The sequence below is a fragment of the Hyperolius riggenbachi genome, chromosome 3 (genome assembly GCF_040937935.1).
Source record: "Hyperolius riggenbachi isolate aHypRig1 chromosome 3, aHypRig1.pri, whole genome shotgun sequence".
NCBI classification, from domain to species: domain Eukaryota; kingdom Metazoa; phylum Chordata; class Amphibia; order Anura; family Hyperoliidae; genus Hyperolius; species Hyperolius riggenbachi.
Genome location: NC_090648.1, coordinates 178,157,649 through 178,175,366, shown reverse-complemented (window position 1 = coordinate 178,175,366; position 17,718 = coordinate 178,157,649). Strand labels below are relative to the sequence as shown.

Sequence of the window (17,718 nt, the reverse complement as noted above, 5' to 3'; positions counted from 1 at the left end):
TCTGTAAATTTCTTCCAGTCGGTTGGATGGATTTCACCATTGTCAATGGTTATATTGTCCTGTAACACATCCAGAGATGAGAAGTCCCTTGGATGCCTTCATATGCTAATGATGTCAGTGTAAATCATTGAGGAAAGAGTAGTCACATTGCCAGCACAGATTATATGTGTGTGTGTGTGTATATATATGTATATATATATATATATATATATATATATATGTATGTTATATATATATATATATGTATGTATGTATGTTATATATATATATATATGTATGTATGTATGTATATATATATATATATATATATATATATATATATATATTAATAATAATTGCAGTATTTGTATAGCGCCTTTCTCCTGTCGGACTCAAAGCGCTTGCGAGGCAGCCACTAGAGCGCACTCAGTAGGCAGTAGCAGTATTAAGGAGATTTGCCCAAGAAACTCCTTACTGAATAGGTGCTGGCTTACTGAACAGGCAGAGCCGAGATTCGAACCCAGGTCTATATATATATATATATATATATATAGTGGCTGGATAGTGTAATGGTTAGGGCTCTACCTCTGACACAGGAGACCTGGGTTCGAATCTCGGCTCTGCCTGTTCAGTAAGCCAGCACCTATTTAGTAGGGCAAGTCTCCCTAACATTGGTTGTTAAGATTTCAAACTCATTGGTTGATTGTGTGGTTGATTGTTGACCACTATTTAAAGGAGGTGTGTTTTATGGTTAGTGATAGCAGTATGGCTTAACAAAGGACGTCAAGTACGAAACAGCGGGCTGTCGCCATTGCTACATTTTTTCACTTTTGATTACTGACTGAATGTCATTTTAATGACGTTTGAATAAAGAGCTTTTACTTCATCTGGTGGTGCCAGCTCTGTGGAATTTTTGTTACTGGGTCACTAGGTACTGTGACCATGAGCTAAGGCACACTGAGGTCTTCTTGCATGGGTGCTTCTCCATTTTTGTGAATAGTGACTTTTCTACAATGTAATATTAATGTGACTAACAACACAAAACCAATAATGATTAAATTGGTCATGCATTTTTTATTATAAAAAAAGTGCAACAATGACTGCAGCTAAACGGTTGTGGTTACTGTTGATTTGATGGTTAGCAGTATTTTGGGGGAAGAGCAGTAGGTTTCTTCCTGCTGCCCTGTTATACATACTGTTGCTGTTTAGTGTGCTTGTGATGGTGGACCCATTGGCATCAGCATTCGCCAAAGAGAGACAGACTGTCAGTTGCTTAGATGTCACCCTGGACTCATGGACATATTATACACCTTGCAGTTGGAGTTATCATTGATGGTTGACCACTTCTGGATAGGTTAAAACAGCCTTGAATTTACTCCATTTGCACACAATCTGACAACTGGTGGAGTCATCACTCTTTATCTTAGAGGGTAGTTTTCTGGGGCAAAGGGGATTACGAACCCACATTTGCATCGGGTTTTATGGGTTTGCGAACCTGTGTGTATCTAAATATTCAATATGGGGTCCACTGTTTGAGCCTTGGACCACACTGCAAGTTTTTTTCCCATTTCAGCTAAGCCTCACTTCAGTGTAGTATATGTTGTGACATACTTGCAAATGCAATAGGCTTCATATATACATATTAACTTCCTGTGTAATGTTCACAGTACACAGGAATAAACTGGCAGGGGGAAGCATCTGGTGGCCAAATAGTGAAAGTATACCCTAATACAGTAAATAAAAAAAAATAACATCCCCCCCCCATTAAATGAACCCCTTACCTCCCCCACTCCTCCATAGTTAAAATAATAAAACATTTGCAAAAAAAAAAGACATTTAAAAAAAATACATAGTTACCATAGTTATTCAACTCTTTTAATATGTATGTCACAAGGATATACAGTATTACTGTTATTTTTTGCAAATAAGGGCTTGTAATTTACGCAAAACTGAAAAAGATACAACTTTATTTTCAAATAAAATATTGTCGCCATACTTTGCGCTAGGAACATAATTTATGTTAACATATATACATTTTTGTAATAACTGGGTAAAAATGGGCAAATAAAATGTGTTGGGTTTATCCACAGTAGCCGAAAACAGAGAAATAATGTTTTTTTTTTTCAATTTTTTTTCTTATTATTCCCATTAATATGCATATAGGATAAAATATTTCTTAGCAAAATGTAACAACCAAAGAAAGTCTATTAGGTTGCGAAAAAAAAAGATATAGATCATTTTGTTGTGATAAGTAGTCATAAAGTTATTGGTGAATGAAAGGGAGGAGTGCTGAAGGTGAAAATTGCTCTGGTCCATAAGTGGAGAGACCCCTCAGTGGTGAAGTGGTTAATCAGTAACGGATGTTACCTGATCTGCATTAGTATAGTGTAACACCATTCCGTGCAAGCATAGTCCAGTTCAAATGAAAACAGGAATGCTCAGCTTTGCCATGCATTCCTACTTATCCTACAGGCAGATAGCTTAGGATCATATTTTATAAGACTAGGGCCGTGATTCAATAAACTTTGCTATCCTATCTAAGTACATAAGCTTAGCCACAGCAATGCATAAGGGTGGTTTGTTTGTGTAGGTGTAAAGCCTTTAGGATTACTGAAAAGTGGAGCAATTCTTCACTACATCTTCCAACAAAACTGTAGAAAGAGAATGTTCTGAATGTGGTTTGGTAGAAAGTCTTGTCACTTTCATGTAGAAAACTCAATAAAAATGTGTAAGCATCTCAAAAATTGGATAACCGTTTTTCTGTCACGCTGGGCGAACCGATTTGTGCCTTTCCTTCGTTTAACCACATGTTGTAACCAATGGTGATTTGTAAACATTTTAAAGACAAATTCTTCAATCATAAATTTTCAGATAGAACAGAGCACTCAAAACATCTGCAAAAGCCTTTTTCTCAACATTGACATCCAGATTAGGAAGTAGCATTGCCAGGCTGTGTTTTTCCTACTGTTTTGGTTAAAAAGGAATTCTAAAATAATAATACAAAATTGGAAAATATCGAGGTCTGTGGGCTGGCATTGCTGGCTAAGCATGCCCAAAATTCTTTCTAACAAATGTTTTCAATTATTAATAAAGCAAATGTTTGTTATAATACTAAGTACAGAAAACGTTTCTGTAGAAACAAAGTAGCAGCACTAGAAATATATATAAATAACAATATTAATAGAGTTTTCAGAATGGTTTTTCTGTGAATAAGACTGTATTTATTATTTTATTATTGCTATTCACATAGCTCACACTAATAAGATTCACTTTCATGACCTAACCAGCACTAGAAACATGAGTTTTTCCACAGAGTCCTGCTAAATTTGTTTTGTAGAAGTTAACAGGAAGCAGCGAGTGATTGATTTGCGAATCTCTCTGATAGGCTGCTCCACCCTACACAGGAAATAGAATTGACACATGACTGCACACATCGAGACCAGCAAATCACAGGCATTCAAATTTTCAACCTGACTAAATTAATGACATTTCTCCATGATGCCTTGTGTTGCAGAATTTATGCAGGAGAAATTATTGTCCTCTTTATCCACCCAATAAAGGGCTATCTATTCTTTCACCCAATAAAGGACCATATATTTCAAGTGCCTGCCTGGGCCCATATGCAATTAACTTTTTCTCCTGAGTTATCCCTTGGGAAATAATTTTTCAAACTCCTTTTAAAATACGATAGCTTTTCAGCACTTCAACATTTGAAAAAGTCCTAAAAGTAGGTGAAAAAGCACTGTTAAAATTATTTTGAGTATTTTCTTGTTTGCTGGTGGTTTAAAAGGCATTTTATTGAAACTGTGTAAAAATATAACCTAGTAGAAAACTCAGGAAAAAAAGCTAATTGCATATGGGCCATGGTGTCTTTTTTTTTAGCCATGTTATTGAGCATTCAGATGTATGGGAATCTGGTCAAGGAGTGAAGGCGACATTGTTAAAAGGAGAGCTTGCTTAGATTTGTTTTGCCAGGCCACTGCTGCAGATACTTATGTTTGTATGGTGCCTGATACCTAGCTTTTGTAGATTAGAGGTCAAGAAATTCTTTTCAGCGTTTTGATTTAGTGAGGAAGCACTATGTTTGAAAAGAGTCCGACATTAGAGTCCAGTTTGTTGCTATTTACCTAAGTTAGTGCTTGTCAGGTTTGGATACATAGTTTAGGCCCATAAACTCATTTACCTAGTTACAATTAGCTGAAAGCTTTTTCCCACCAGTCAAATATTTAACAGTTGGTGCGGAAGCAAATAACTTACAGCTTTGCTGTACTTTTTGGTAGCATGACACCTCCTCAAACATCTCTGTCTGCAAACATGCGTCATGAGTAAAATACTGTTGATTCTCTAGTCATGTGTGTTAGTGTTAGATTTATATATTTTATTTCATCTTTTACAAAATAAAAATGTTTTTAATAAAAATCAAAATACTCTACAATTTGTTAGGATACATTTTTATTTCCAATGCAAGATTTTTCTTTATATCACTCAACGGGCCAATGAAACCACCCTAAACGATATTGTAAAAGTTAGATCTCAGGAACGTTAAAATATGACAGAGGAGACAAGAAGGTCAATGTAATTTAGGCTCCCAGGCTCTGTTGCTTTGAATGTAGTACTCTCAGTTCTGTTCTGGTTGTCTTTAAAGTGATCCTGAACCAAGTAAAATTATTTAAAGTAAACTCATGATGTACCTGCAAATGAATATTGCATACTTAACTCTCCATTAGTTCCTCTCAGAAGCTCACTATTTTTCTTCTTACAGTGATTTCTTCCAGTTCTGACAAGATTTTGTGAGAACTTAAATATTGCAGTTGCTGTCAATTATAACTAAAGGGACAACTGATGAGATAAGAGAGAAGGAACGCATTGCAATTTACTAACCATCTAGGACCTGGAGCAGGAGTGGATAGTCCATGTTTCTAAAACTGTACTCTGCACACATGCTGGTAACTGCTGTACAGGACTTCAGCCTTCATCCGTATTGCCACAGCCCAGTTCTGACATGATTTCAGCCTTTACAGTGGTGCAGAAACCAGAGCATGAAATGCTCACATTTCTGAATATGTTGTCCATCATTATAAAGTGAGTAAAGCGAGTGACACTGATTTGCGAAAGGGGACTTGCTTATGTCAAATTAGTAAAACATCATTCATTCCTCACTTGCAGAAGATGAGTGAAGTTACTAGTCCAGAATTTTCAAGCCAATTCTAGGCAATCATACACAGAGTTAATTTAGTGGTTATGAGTTTTCCTAAAACAAGTTCTGGATTGTTGCCACTTTAGCATTTCTCTTGTAATCTATAGCTTTATTATGAACACAGCTGTTAGGTGTGTGCCAAGCAGAGTGAAGCCGGTTGACAGTTGTGGCTCATCTACTGCCTATTACGTCTTCTCAAAGAGTTACTAACATTTTAGTGCAAAATATTTACAACTTATTGTAAAGCTTATTTTTGAAATTGGAATGAGCCAGTAAGAGTTATGTATTCAGAATGATCTCCTCTGTTGAGTAGTCAAACAAGGCATTACCTCATCCCCATTTAAATTTCAAGCACTGTAATTAACTTTCCGGTATGTTCATACATACAAAAGTCATAAGTCATATGGATGTCATAATGAGTTTTCTATGTGTTAAGATGAAGTGTATGTGTGTGTATGGGGATCTGCATCTTGTGTTTGTCCAAAGTTTACGTGTTACGTGGTGCTGCACTTAAAGAAGACAAGTCTCTTTAATTTTGGTAAAAATATTCAGCATTAGATGAAAAATGTGTGAGTAAGACAGCACAATAATGCAAAAACAATTTCTGCCTAGGCGAAAAATTTTTTTGTAAATATTGCTAACTTTACGTTCTTTGTGCACTTCTAACTACAGAAAACATTTTAGTTACACTATCATTTCCACAGAAAATCAGAACACTGATTCCCACTTTAGAGCCGTATGATATGTTTCTCACATTTATCAGTTTGTTTTATAGTTCTGGGTAGTGTGAAAATGAGCTAGAACTCCTTCTGGATTCCCGAACTTCTTTTTCTGTGACCTACATGCCTTTCATGTGAAAACTGATGGTCCGTACAACAGGAAAAGAGGGAACAATACAATGTGAGGGAACTGTAACTCCTCCCCTATGCAAAAAAAAAAAAAAGGTTTTATATGTTGCTACGGTAAATTGGTTCTTATAGCGAAGATTTATTTCATTAATGTCACAACAGGAGCTATGCATTCTCACAGGTGAAGTCACAGATTTCTGTAAAACCCAGAAAAGTTGTAACTGTTTTCTGTGTTCTCTAAAATGATGTTTTTTTGATTTATCTTTTGCAACTGTATACTTGTATAATGATACAGACTGCGCCCACCGTAAGTCAACCACAGAAAAGTCTTTTAAATGTCCTCTATCAACCAAACCAGAGTGTTCGCTATCAAAATCCACCGGATTGTCTTTAGAAATTATGCAAGCTGTGACAGCGCTCCTCTTTCCTTATAGTGCAACCTGCAAGATCAAAATCTCAACATAGTGCATTACTGCAAGATTAAAATTCATCCACTCAGAACACCCAGTGCAAATCGTGTTTCACTCGTGAGTCAATCTTTGTGCGATCAGTCATGCGCCCCTTATAAATTACAGGCTCACCAGATGTTAGCCACCTCAGTTCTCAGGTGGGTCTTGCGCATAATTCAATGTTACCACTCAGGCACTTTAAAATTTCCAATGGCTTTAATCCGCTGTTTTCCACTTAAAAAATCACAATAAAATAGACATAGTGTAAAACCCTAAAAACAATTGGCCAATGCCCTGCGCTATATCGCACTCACATGAGTAAATATTTCAAAAGCATATCAGGCTACAGAGAGCCTTACGGTGTCACCTCCACAGTGGTTCCGGCGTCCCGTTTCCACTACGGCGCATCCGCTGTATGTAATGCTCCCGGCCGGCTCTCGAATCCCCGTCTGCTACCAGTGACGTCAGGCGCTCCAGGCTCCGCCTTACGCGTTTCGTCCGCAAGGACTCATCAGAGGCTGACGTCACTGGAGCGTCCGACGTCTTTTGTATCCAAAGTTTCCTACGCTGAACCACCGCGACCCCTCGGTCGCCCTGGCCGCGTCATTGGTTTCTCTCTGCTGGAACGCATACTCGGCGGCCATTTTCACGCATGCCTGAAAGGAAGCTTAAATGCTTCCATAGAAGCTGTTCACGGATCCGTATCTGTTTCATGCAATGGGTCTCTGGTGCCCTCCATAATGGATTTACACCCTCTAGTGGCTCTCCCTGGTATCAATTAGTTTTACTCAGGCTAAATTCTACACCTCCTCTCACTGAATATATTAAACTTCAACCAATTTCTCCTAGATAGTTTCCTAAAGCCCCTTACTGGCCACCAGCAACCCCCTTGCATGAAAACCTTTTCACATGGAAGTGTCCCCTTGGCCTCTCAATTAGTTACCTTCAATTGTCAATCAGTGCTAGTTTTCTAATGCATGACTATCGCATCTCTATTAAACAACATTATATTTGCAACTGTGCCCTTAAATGCCCTCGTTTACATGTGTACCATCCCCAGATGGTCACCCACGGGGGAGAAGCCTGCAGCCAAGGGCTGTTAATCCCTGTGCCCCTAAATCCATATACCCCAACATACCCCTTTTACATGTCTTAGTGCATGTGCCCCTCTCCTAGTGTATTCTAACACTGCAGGATTCTCAGCACACTGTTATATTATTGCTATAATACCCCTTCTACCCTATAATTTCTTCACCTTACCCAGATCCTATTACCTGGGAATTTTTTACAAATCATTGGTTATAAAACAGTTTAAATCAAATTCCACGTTCAAACCCCCCGGTGTCATACTTTTTAAATTATATATCCACCGTCCCTCTGCTTGTGATATATCCCTCACTAAACTGGATCCTCTCCACCTCTTGACATGGGCCTCTATTCCCATAAATTTTAAGCCTGTGGGGTTACATCCATGCACCAAACGAAAATGGTTTGACACACTATGTGTTGCCAAACCCTTCTTTATGTTGGCTACATGCTCCCCAATCCTTTTATGTAATTTTCTAGTCGTCCGGCCTACATATTCCATGTCACAGGGGCATTTCAACAGATATATTACCCCTGTTGTATTGCATGTGATACACTGTTTTAGTGTCATCACTTGCCCAGTGTTATTTGCCGTGAAGGTTATTCCTCTTTGAGGCATGGCCTCTTTGCATCCTCTACACTTACGACATGGAAAGAAGCCTTTTTGGCCAAGCATGTCCCCTGTTTTTACTTGGGGTGGGTTCACAAAGCTTGGTACTAATTTAGATTTCAAATTGGGGGCTCTTTTGTATATAAACCCTGGTCTCTCAGGTATGACCTTTTTCAAGCTCCCATCCAGTTGCAGGATGTTCCAATGCTTCCTGATTATGTTTTCTACGTCCTTATATTGGCCATTATAGTTTAATAACATGTCAAACTCCCTATTTCTCTGAGTTTGTTGCTCTTTATGTTTTGTTATCAACAAATCCTTCCTATTCATATTTGCCACCTGCTCCACTTGTGTATTGAGGGCATCTTGGTCATACCCCTTCTCTATAAATCTTTGCACTATGATTTGGCTCTGGCTCCTAAAGGTTTCAATCTCAGAGCAATTTCGCCTTATCCGCATTAGTTGTCCCTTGGGGATGTTTTCAAGCCACTTTCTATGGTGGCAACTTCCTAGTGGGATATACCCATTTTTATCCGTGGTTTTGAAAAAAGTTTCTGTACTTAGAACATTATCTTTTTTCTTTATGACCAAGTCTAGAAATTCCACCTGGTCATATGATTTATTAAAAGAGATTTTAACAGAGTTCCAATGATTGTTTATTTTATTGCAAAAACTCTCTAGGAGCTCTTCTGGTCCCCTCCATATGAAAAATAGGTCGTCAATGAACCGATTCCATGTAACCACATACTGCGCTCCCTCTATTGATAAGAGCTGTTGTTCCCATTTGGCCATATATATGTTAGCCACTGACGGTGCAAATTTTGCCCCCATGGCACATCCAGTTTGTTGGACATAGAATACATTTTCGTACCAGAAATAATTGTGCTCCAATGCATATCTGAGAAGTTCCATAATGAACTCTATTTGTTTAATTCTTAGATCCCCCTGTTGCACCAAAGCCTCTTCCAAAGGGGCTTTAGGAAACTATCTAGGAGAAATTGGTTGAAGTTTAATATATTCAGTGAGAGGAGGTGTAGAATTTAGCCTGAGTAAAACTAATTGATACCAGGGAGAGCCACTAGAGGGTGTAAATCCATTATGGAGGGCACCAGAGACCCATTGCATGAAACAGATACGGATCCGTGAACAGCTTCTATGGAAGCATTTAAGCTTCCTTTCAGGCATGCGTGAAAATGGCCGCCGAGTATGCGTTCCAGCAGAGAGAAACCAATGACGCGGCCAGGGCGACCGAGGGGTCGCGGTGGTTCAGCGTAGGAAACTTTGGATACAAAAGACGTCGGACGCTCCAGTGACGTCAGCCTCTGATGAGTCCTTGCGGACGAAACGCGTAAGGCGGAGCCTGGAGCGCCTGACGTCACTGGTAGCAGACGGGGATTCGAGAGCCGGCCGGGAGCATTACATACAGCGGATGCGCCGTAGTGGAAACGGGACGCCGGAACCACTGTGGAGGTGACACCGTAAGGCTCTCTGTAGCCTGATATGCTTTTGAAATATTTACTCATGTGAGTGCGATATAGCGCAGGGCATTGGCCAATTGTTTTTAGGGTTTTACACTATGTCTATTTTATTGTGATTTTTTAAGTGGAAAACAGCGGATTAAAGCCATTGGAAATTTTAAAGTGCCTGAGTGGTAACATTGAATTATGCGCAAGACCCACCTGAGAACTGAGGTGGCTAACATCTGGTGAGCCTGTAATTTATAAGGGGCGCATGACTGATCGCACAAAGATTGACTCACGAGTGAAACACGATTTGCACTGGGTGTTCTGAGTGGATGAATTTTAATCTTGCAGTAATGCACTATGTTGAGATTTTGATCTTGCAGGTTGCACTATAAGGAAAGAGGAGCGCTGTCACAGCTTGCATAAAAACTGTATACTTGTGCAGCTGTAAAGCTGCATTTGAATATGCTACATTCTAGTGAACAAGTCTATCCTCCACCAGCAGGTACCAGGTCCATCATAAAGTACTTCAGGTGGCACTTTTATGTTCAGTCAGCATAAGAGATGGAGCAAAAAGGTTTTGGCAAAGTGGAGTACTGGGTACTGTGTTCAGTATACCATTGCTATAGTGTAATGATCGCTGCTGCAGCAGGTGTTGCTGGAAGTAGTAGTGCTGCAGCTCAGGCAGTTCTGATCTCTTTCCATGCAAGCTGCATAGCTGTGTCTGCCTTTCCCTGCTGTCAGCTTGTGACTGATTATTATTCACCTGTGTGGGAATCTGCATGTCTGCTCCCATTGGATGACCTCAGTATAAAGATCTGCTTCCTGCAGGACTCCTCGGGTTTTCATAGCTTCAGTTTAAGCCTGTCTTGCTGTCGCTTCAGCCCCCGATCGTGTTTCTTGTTCTAAAAGATACTTTGCTGGTTTTGCATCATATATTGGTTCATTGCCCATATACATGCATACCAGCACGTTTATTATTTTCCTTGTATTCGTGTTACGTTGATACATCAGTGTCGCTGATGTATACGTACACGAACTGTTTATATCCTGTGTGCAGTTAGTCAGCTTTCCAGCACGTTTTGGTAGTTTGCGCGTATCGTGAGCACCCGTGCTGAGCTAGTATCCTGCTCCTGGTTCTGTTTGTGGATTGCGTTCATCTCTGCGAAGAGATAACGAATCCTTCTGAATCCTGTTCTGTTACTGTTTGTGGATTGCGTTCATCTCTGCGAAGAGATAACGAATCCTTCTGAAATCTGTTCTGTTACCGTTTGTGGATTACGTTCATCTCTGCGAAGAGATAGCGAATCCTTCTGAGTCCTGTTCCCTGTATTACTCCAGTCCTAGTCAGCGTTCCTGCTTATGTCATATATCGGTTCATTGCCGATATATACATATGTTAGTCAGACGTTACAAATAGCTTCATTGATAGCTGTAATTGTAATACGCTAGGAAAACATACTTATTGTATATTTATCTGTGTTACGTTCATCTATTTTGATCCTGCTATTTCCTGACTATCCTGTCCTGTCTTTGTGAGGCACGCCATCGCCGCAACGCATTGGCTGCCTCATTCCAGTCTGTGTTATTGTGGACGCTTGCTGTCACTAAGTAGTGGCTAGTTAAGCTAGCGTTCATTCTGTCTACCTGTCCTGATCTCCTCAGTTCTGGTTTATGCGCTCAGCGCTACTTTGCGCTGAGACGTTATAGCGAAAGTATTGTTTGTGGCTGTCGGATCTGCACCGGCTCTGTGCGCCACAATCTCCTATTGGAGTCAGTCCTCCCCTCCACTATACTAGGGATAGCCTGTTTCCTTGTGCTAGTGTGTGTACCTCCTCCACGTCAGCTCATGCGTTGCATGCTGACTGTGGAGATTACACCACCAAGCCTTACATATAGTAATACTTATTTGAAATAACACATTGGCCCATATGCAATTAGCTTTTTCTCCTGAGTTTTCTTTAACCATTTAAGCCGCCTGGACGTGATAAAATAAAATAAACCCACATTATTACATTTAAAATTAATTGTTTTCCTCCCACATCAAAAATTACCCAAATAAAATGTTTAATGAAAAAAAAATTACAATCAAAAACAAAGAAACAAAAACATAAATAGTTACCTAAGGGTCTGAACTTTTTTAATATGCATGTGAAGAGGTTATATTACGAACAATTTTTAAATTATAAGCTTGTAAATAGCGATGGACGCAAAACTGCACCTTTATTTCCAAATAAAATATTGGCGCCAGTTATTGTGATAGGGACATCATTTAATGGTGTAATAACCAGGACAAGTGGGCAAATAAAATACATAAGTTTTAATTATGGTAGTATGTATTATTTTATAGCTCTAATGGCCGAAAACTGAGAAATAATGAATTTTTTCCATTTTTTCTTAATATTCCTGTGAAAATGCATTTAGAAAAAAATATTTCTTAGCAAAATGTACCACTTAAAGAAAGCCTAATTGGTGGTGAAAAAAAACAAGATATAGATCAATTCATTGTGATAATTAGTGATAAAGTTATTGGCAAATGAATGGGAGGTGAAAATTGCTCTGATGCATAAGGTGAAAAATACCTGCGGGCTGAAATGGTTAAACTAACTTCTGAGCATTTTACAATTGAAAAAGAACCCAAATGTTAGTGAAAAAAGTAGTATCAAATTTATTTTGAGTATTTTCTTGCTTGTTGGTGGCTTAGAAGGCATTTTATGACAAGTTGTGAAAATATCACCTAGGAAAAAACTCAGGAGAAAAAGTGAATTGCATATGGCCCCTTGTGTCATCCTATACATACATTTTAAATAAATGCAGGTTTTTTTAGACCCCTTACACATGTGCATGCTGCGTTGCCCCGCGTTATGCTTCCCTGCCGCATCCCCACCACAAGGGCCATGCAAGTCTATGGAGACTTGCACAGTTCGCACGATTTGATGATTAACCAGAAGTAGCAAAATTGCCACAATCCTGACGCAAAGTCTGCAATGTGTTACCGCATGTTCTATACCTACCGCACACATTATGCGGCAATGCAATTCAAGGGATGATGCAGCAAGTGTAGATGATGGTACTGCAGTGCGCCATGGTGCACTAGGTGTACCAACTGGAATCCCATTGACATACTACCTGCCCAGCAGGGAGTACGTCACTTGTCAGGGGGTGGGCCCATGCATAAGACCCTGTAACCACATGGCACAAGGTCATATGAAGCCTGATTCCTGCGCTTTGATGCAGTGCTCACACCACACTGGTACCAATTCCTAACTACTTATCTACTGTATAGATTAACCATAGCCAAAGAGATATCAGGCACTATTAAACTCTTCACAGAATAACCCAGTATGTTCAATCCTCATTCCTCTTGGACACATACTGTCTGCACTGTCTTATAACAGTCCACACTGTCTTATAACATCCTGACAGTTCATATATTGGCTTCACATAATATCAGCACACGTTTGTTGAATCATACCTCCAAATCATAATATAGCTGAGCTAATGAATTCAGTCTGTTTTTAAATAAACAGAATTAAGACAAATGTGAATAGGATGTTACACTGCAGTCCTTTTTTGTGCCTCCTAGAGAAACATTTCATACTTAGAATTACTATTTTTTTTTTAGCTTTTTTTAAGAATTTCACGTAATTCTATTTTCCCTCTTTATATCTATAATACCTTACAGGAAGTTTGCCTGATCTGCAGACAAGTTCTGATAATAGGTTACAGATAAATAGGTCATTCTGTGTGCTGCACTAAGCTAGTAGCTCTTCAAATGTTCTAAAAATGTGTTATTCTGAGGATTCTAAGGGTGGAGTACAGAATGACTGAGCGGACTGTGCTTCACATAAACAGCAATGAATTACACAAGAATCTCCCACTGCAATCAAACACACTAGGAATATTGTACAGGGATAATGAACTGCCCAGTGAGGTTGGGAGCCCAGGACTATCTGTCTACTATCTATCTATCTATCTATCTATCTATCTATCTATCTATCTATCTATCTTGCTAGAGACATAATTTAACCGCTTCACATCCAGACCTTGTTTCCCCCTTATGGACCAGAGCAGTTTTTACATTTTAGCTATGTCCCTTTATAATCAGCAATAACTTTATCTCTCCATTGACACCTAAAGGAAACCTAAATGAAACGTATATTGTTTTTTCATGAAAAACTAGGCTTTCATTGTATAGCATTTTTTCCCTCAAACAATTCTGTTTTCTAGCATTTTAATGGTAAAAAATAGAAAAAAACCCCATCATTTCTCAGTTTTACCAATTCCGGTTTAAAAATGAAAAGCACTACTGTAGATAAAAAACACACATTTTGTTCGGCTATTTCTACCCTTTATCACAAAACTTAGATTATGTTCCTGTCACAATTTATGGTGAAGATATTTGATTCTGAAATAATGCTACAGTGTGTATTTTTCACTATGAACTGAGAAAATAAAAGTATTTTGAATGGTAAAAATAAAAAGTATTGGTTCAGGAAACAAATGATATATTCCCTTTCGCCAATTAGGACTGTAGCAGATAGTGCCAGAGTTGTGCACAGGAACAAGCAAACAAACAATCCTGCACAGCACTACTTCAGCTACAATATCTACTGACTCATGGCTTAGATGAAGTCACAGAGGACATAGATATACTGTAGTGGTGGATAAAGTGGTTAAGGGCTGTGTCTCAATCTGAACATTTGGTGCTCTGAATTGCATTTATCTGGCTCATTTTCAGCGTGCATGGATTTTCGCGGTCACTTTGGCGCAGGGCGAGCCGTCTTTCAGCTGCTCAAATTCTGGGCGGCATTAATTACTCTTCCCCCTCCAAGTCATATCAACTCAGAGGAAGAAGTAATTCAGGGTCCGGAGATGGCTGGCACCCTAATTAAACTGCTGCACAGCCATATACATAATAATGAAATGACCTGCTTCGTGATTTCACAGTTTGAACGCCATATTTTTATTTAGAGTTGGGCATATGCCGTTACTTTTCAATGTGTTGATTACAGTGTGATATTTGTAGAATGGATGTACAGTAAAACAGCAGTTAGCACAGTAGCTTTTATTAATTTGGTTACTTTATTACTATACTATTCATTTTTTACCTGATAACTAACTGTATTTTCTATCACCTTTACCTCTTGTTATCTTCCTTATGGATTGTATTGATGGTTCCCCAGTATATTAGAGTTTGGCACTTTTATGCAGTCTGCCTCTTTTTTATCTCGTGTGTCATATAGTTTAAAATACCTACAGTTTTTATATCATTCCCTACTTATATACAGTTCTGTGTGAAATTAAATGATCTATCATTTGAAAACAATGCATGGGCAGCTAAGGAGCACTGACCACATAGAGCACACTCTTTATGCTACCCTAGTTATGTGTGTATTCCATGTATATGTATCCCAGTCATAATCTGCTATCTCTGCCATTAATCTAGGGTGATTGTCTTAGGGCAGGGGTAGGGAACCTACGACTTGGGAGCCAGATGTGGCTCTTTTGATTGCTGCATCTGGCTCGCAGACAACTCAGTAGGGGTTGATTCACTAAACTGTGCCGCTCAAGAAGCACAGCTTAGTGTGGCAGCGCAAGTAAAATTTTCAAAGTAGGCACACTACTGCTGTAGCAGCTTACCCGCACTACCCCAAAACTAACAGCTGCTCCAATTGTACTTGTATTTAGTTTGAAACATATTGTATGGCTCTCACGGAATTGCATTTTAAAATATGTGGCGTTCATGACTCTCTCAGCCACAATTCAATACACCCAGGGGCATAACAATAGACCCTGCAAGGGATGTCTCCGCAGGGGGGCCCTGAAACCACAGGGGACCCATAGGGGAAAAAGTTTGATAGACCAATAACTAAGTGCATGGAGAGAAAAAACGTATTCTGCTCTCGCACCATTGTTATATTGACTGCATGTGTCCACCACACAGATAAGGAATCATACACACTTTGGAATTTGTACACTGTCCCTGTTCTCTAGGGTTCATAAAAAACATCTTTCTCTCACTGCTGCAAAGTTCTGATGACTTCATGTACAACCCTACAAACAAAGGAGTCACATTTTGAAAAAAAGTTGTATACTGTCCCTTATTCAGCAATCACTCCAAAGAGATTCCTAGATTCTTATCACACACAGGCTAATGACCTTATGATGTCTGATTACTATTACAACACAATGAAGTGGGTAAGATTGATATCTGACTGTAGCTGCCTCATTGAGAGCTTGTTGTCTCATACTGAGTCCAAGATCCCATAATGACAGTATCAATCAGTAACATTCTGAATGTTTTGCCAAATTTACAGTAAATACTATATCTTATGTTCAGCATGTCATTGTTGTTCCTCCATATAGCATGTGCTCTCATGTAGTAAAATAATATGGCTGTGTGTGTAGGTATGTACTGGGAGCAGAGCTGTGACAAGGGACTTGTCGGCTGCAAGGGGCTGGAGGAAGCCCCGGGTAAGTAGATCTAGAGGTAGCATAGATTGGCTGACGTTTCCTTTAAGGCTAAGTGTTTTTATCTGCATGGGGAAAACACATTGGTCCTCAGTTTTCCTGTGTAGAAAGCTAGGGAGGTGGGAGTGTGGTGCATCCAAAGTTTCGCAGGGGGGCCCAGTGATGTCTAGTTACGCCCCTGAATACACCTACTTATATGGTTTTAGGAAGGAAAATGGAGTGCTGGGAAGAAACACACAAACATATAAGAACATATAACTTCTATGCCAGTAGTGTCCTAACTAAAATTCAATCCTGGAAGTCTCAAACTACAAAGTAAGAGTACAGACATGTATGCACTATGCTACCCATATGCTGGGTATACTGGAACCTTTTGATTAAATCTGTATATGCATATTGGAAATACTGTATTTGATTGTGATGAGCTGATGTAGATAAAGTAATAATAGGCCAAATAGTCACTGGGCCTGATTTATGAAGCCATATCTTCACTTCTGCTGCATGTAGTTACACTTGGCCCACTAGCGAACAACTGCATTCTTCAGAACCTGCAAACCACCATGGCCTTCTGAACTTTGGAAACTGGCTGTGCCTTGTGCCTAGCTTCACCGAACCAAAATTCTTAACCGAACACCACACCGCTTGGTGAATGTGCTGTGACCATGCAGAGTGATGTCTGCCGATCATTTTTTTGTATAAACTTTGTGCCTGCAAATTATTTTTAGTGCATGAAAAGTGGGTAATTTCTTTTAAATGCCAGTTTTTAATTCGTATTAAAAGCAACTTGGACTATCCTTCCATGTATTCTTATCTTCTTTGCCACCTTGCATTCCGGTAGCTGAGCCAATACCAAAATACATGGCTTTTAACACAAGGAGGTACCTTGCAAAGAGGGACAGAAAATCTGCCCTCTTACAAAGCATCTTTGTTCTTGTTAAACTCTGGGGTTTCTGTTATGTTCTCCTGTCTTCTCCACCTTCATTTATGGACTCAACTGGATGGTGTGGCAGGGTGATGTGACTTTATTACTTAAGAATTTTATATTTGAATTTTGTCATCCAGCCAAGCCTATAAATAAAGGCAAGTTGGTGGTAGAACATCAGCTAAGCACAATAGCCCAAAGAAACAGAGGCTTGGGATAGATTCTGTTCAATCAAGGATGCTAGCAAGGCAAGCTGACAAGATCTTCAAGCAATGTTAGAAGAAGACTTTCCTGAAAATGTCTAGTAACATTATGCTTGCTGATAGACCCTCTTTACCTATTTACCTGAATGATGGTTGCTATTTCATTACCTTTTCTATAATAACATGAAGACCAGACAGCAACTCTTTTTGTGCTCACAGAGGTTGGCCTGAGCCATTTCGCATTATCATTAGGACTTGAGCACTCAGTATGGGGAGGGCTTTTACATCTCCTGTGCGAAGTACATTTCAATGTTAAGTCATATGTATGTGTTGATATTGAGCAGGAAATGAAGCCCTGCATTCATCTGCTTTCCTTCCTGGCCAATCACAGCCTGCATGTTGGATAAGGGGCTAGGATGGTGGGGTGGGGGAGGAGTACAAGTAAAAAGATAAATATTTTATGAGTAATTTTCTCTTGTTGTCTGGA

At 39.3% G+C, this 17,718-nt stretch overlaps 1 protein-coding gene across 4 annotated transcripts in view; it reads left to right on the top strand.

Moving 5' to 3' along the window:
• The window catches only part of ADAMTSL3 (ADAMTS like 3), a 697,881-nt gene that overhangs the window by 216,566 nt on the left and 463,597 nt on the right, over positions 1-17,718 (top strand). The gene's annotated exons all lie outside the window — the stretch shown is intronic.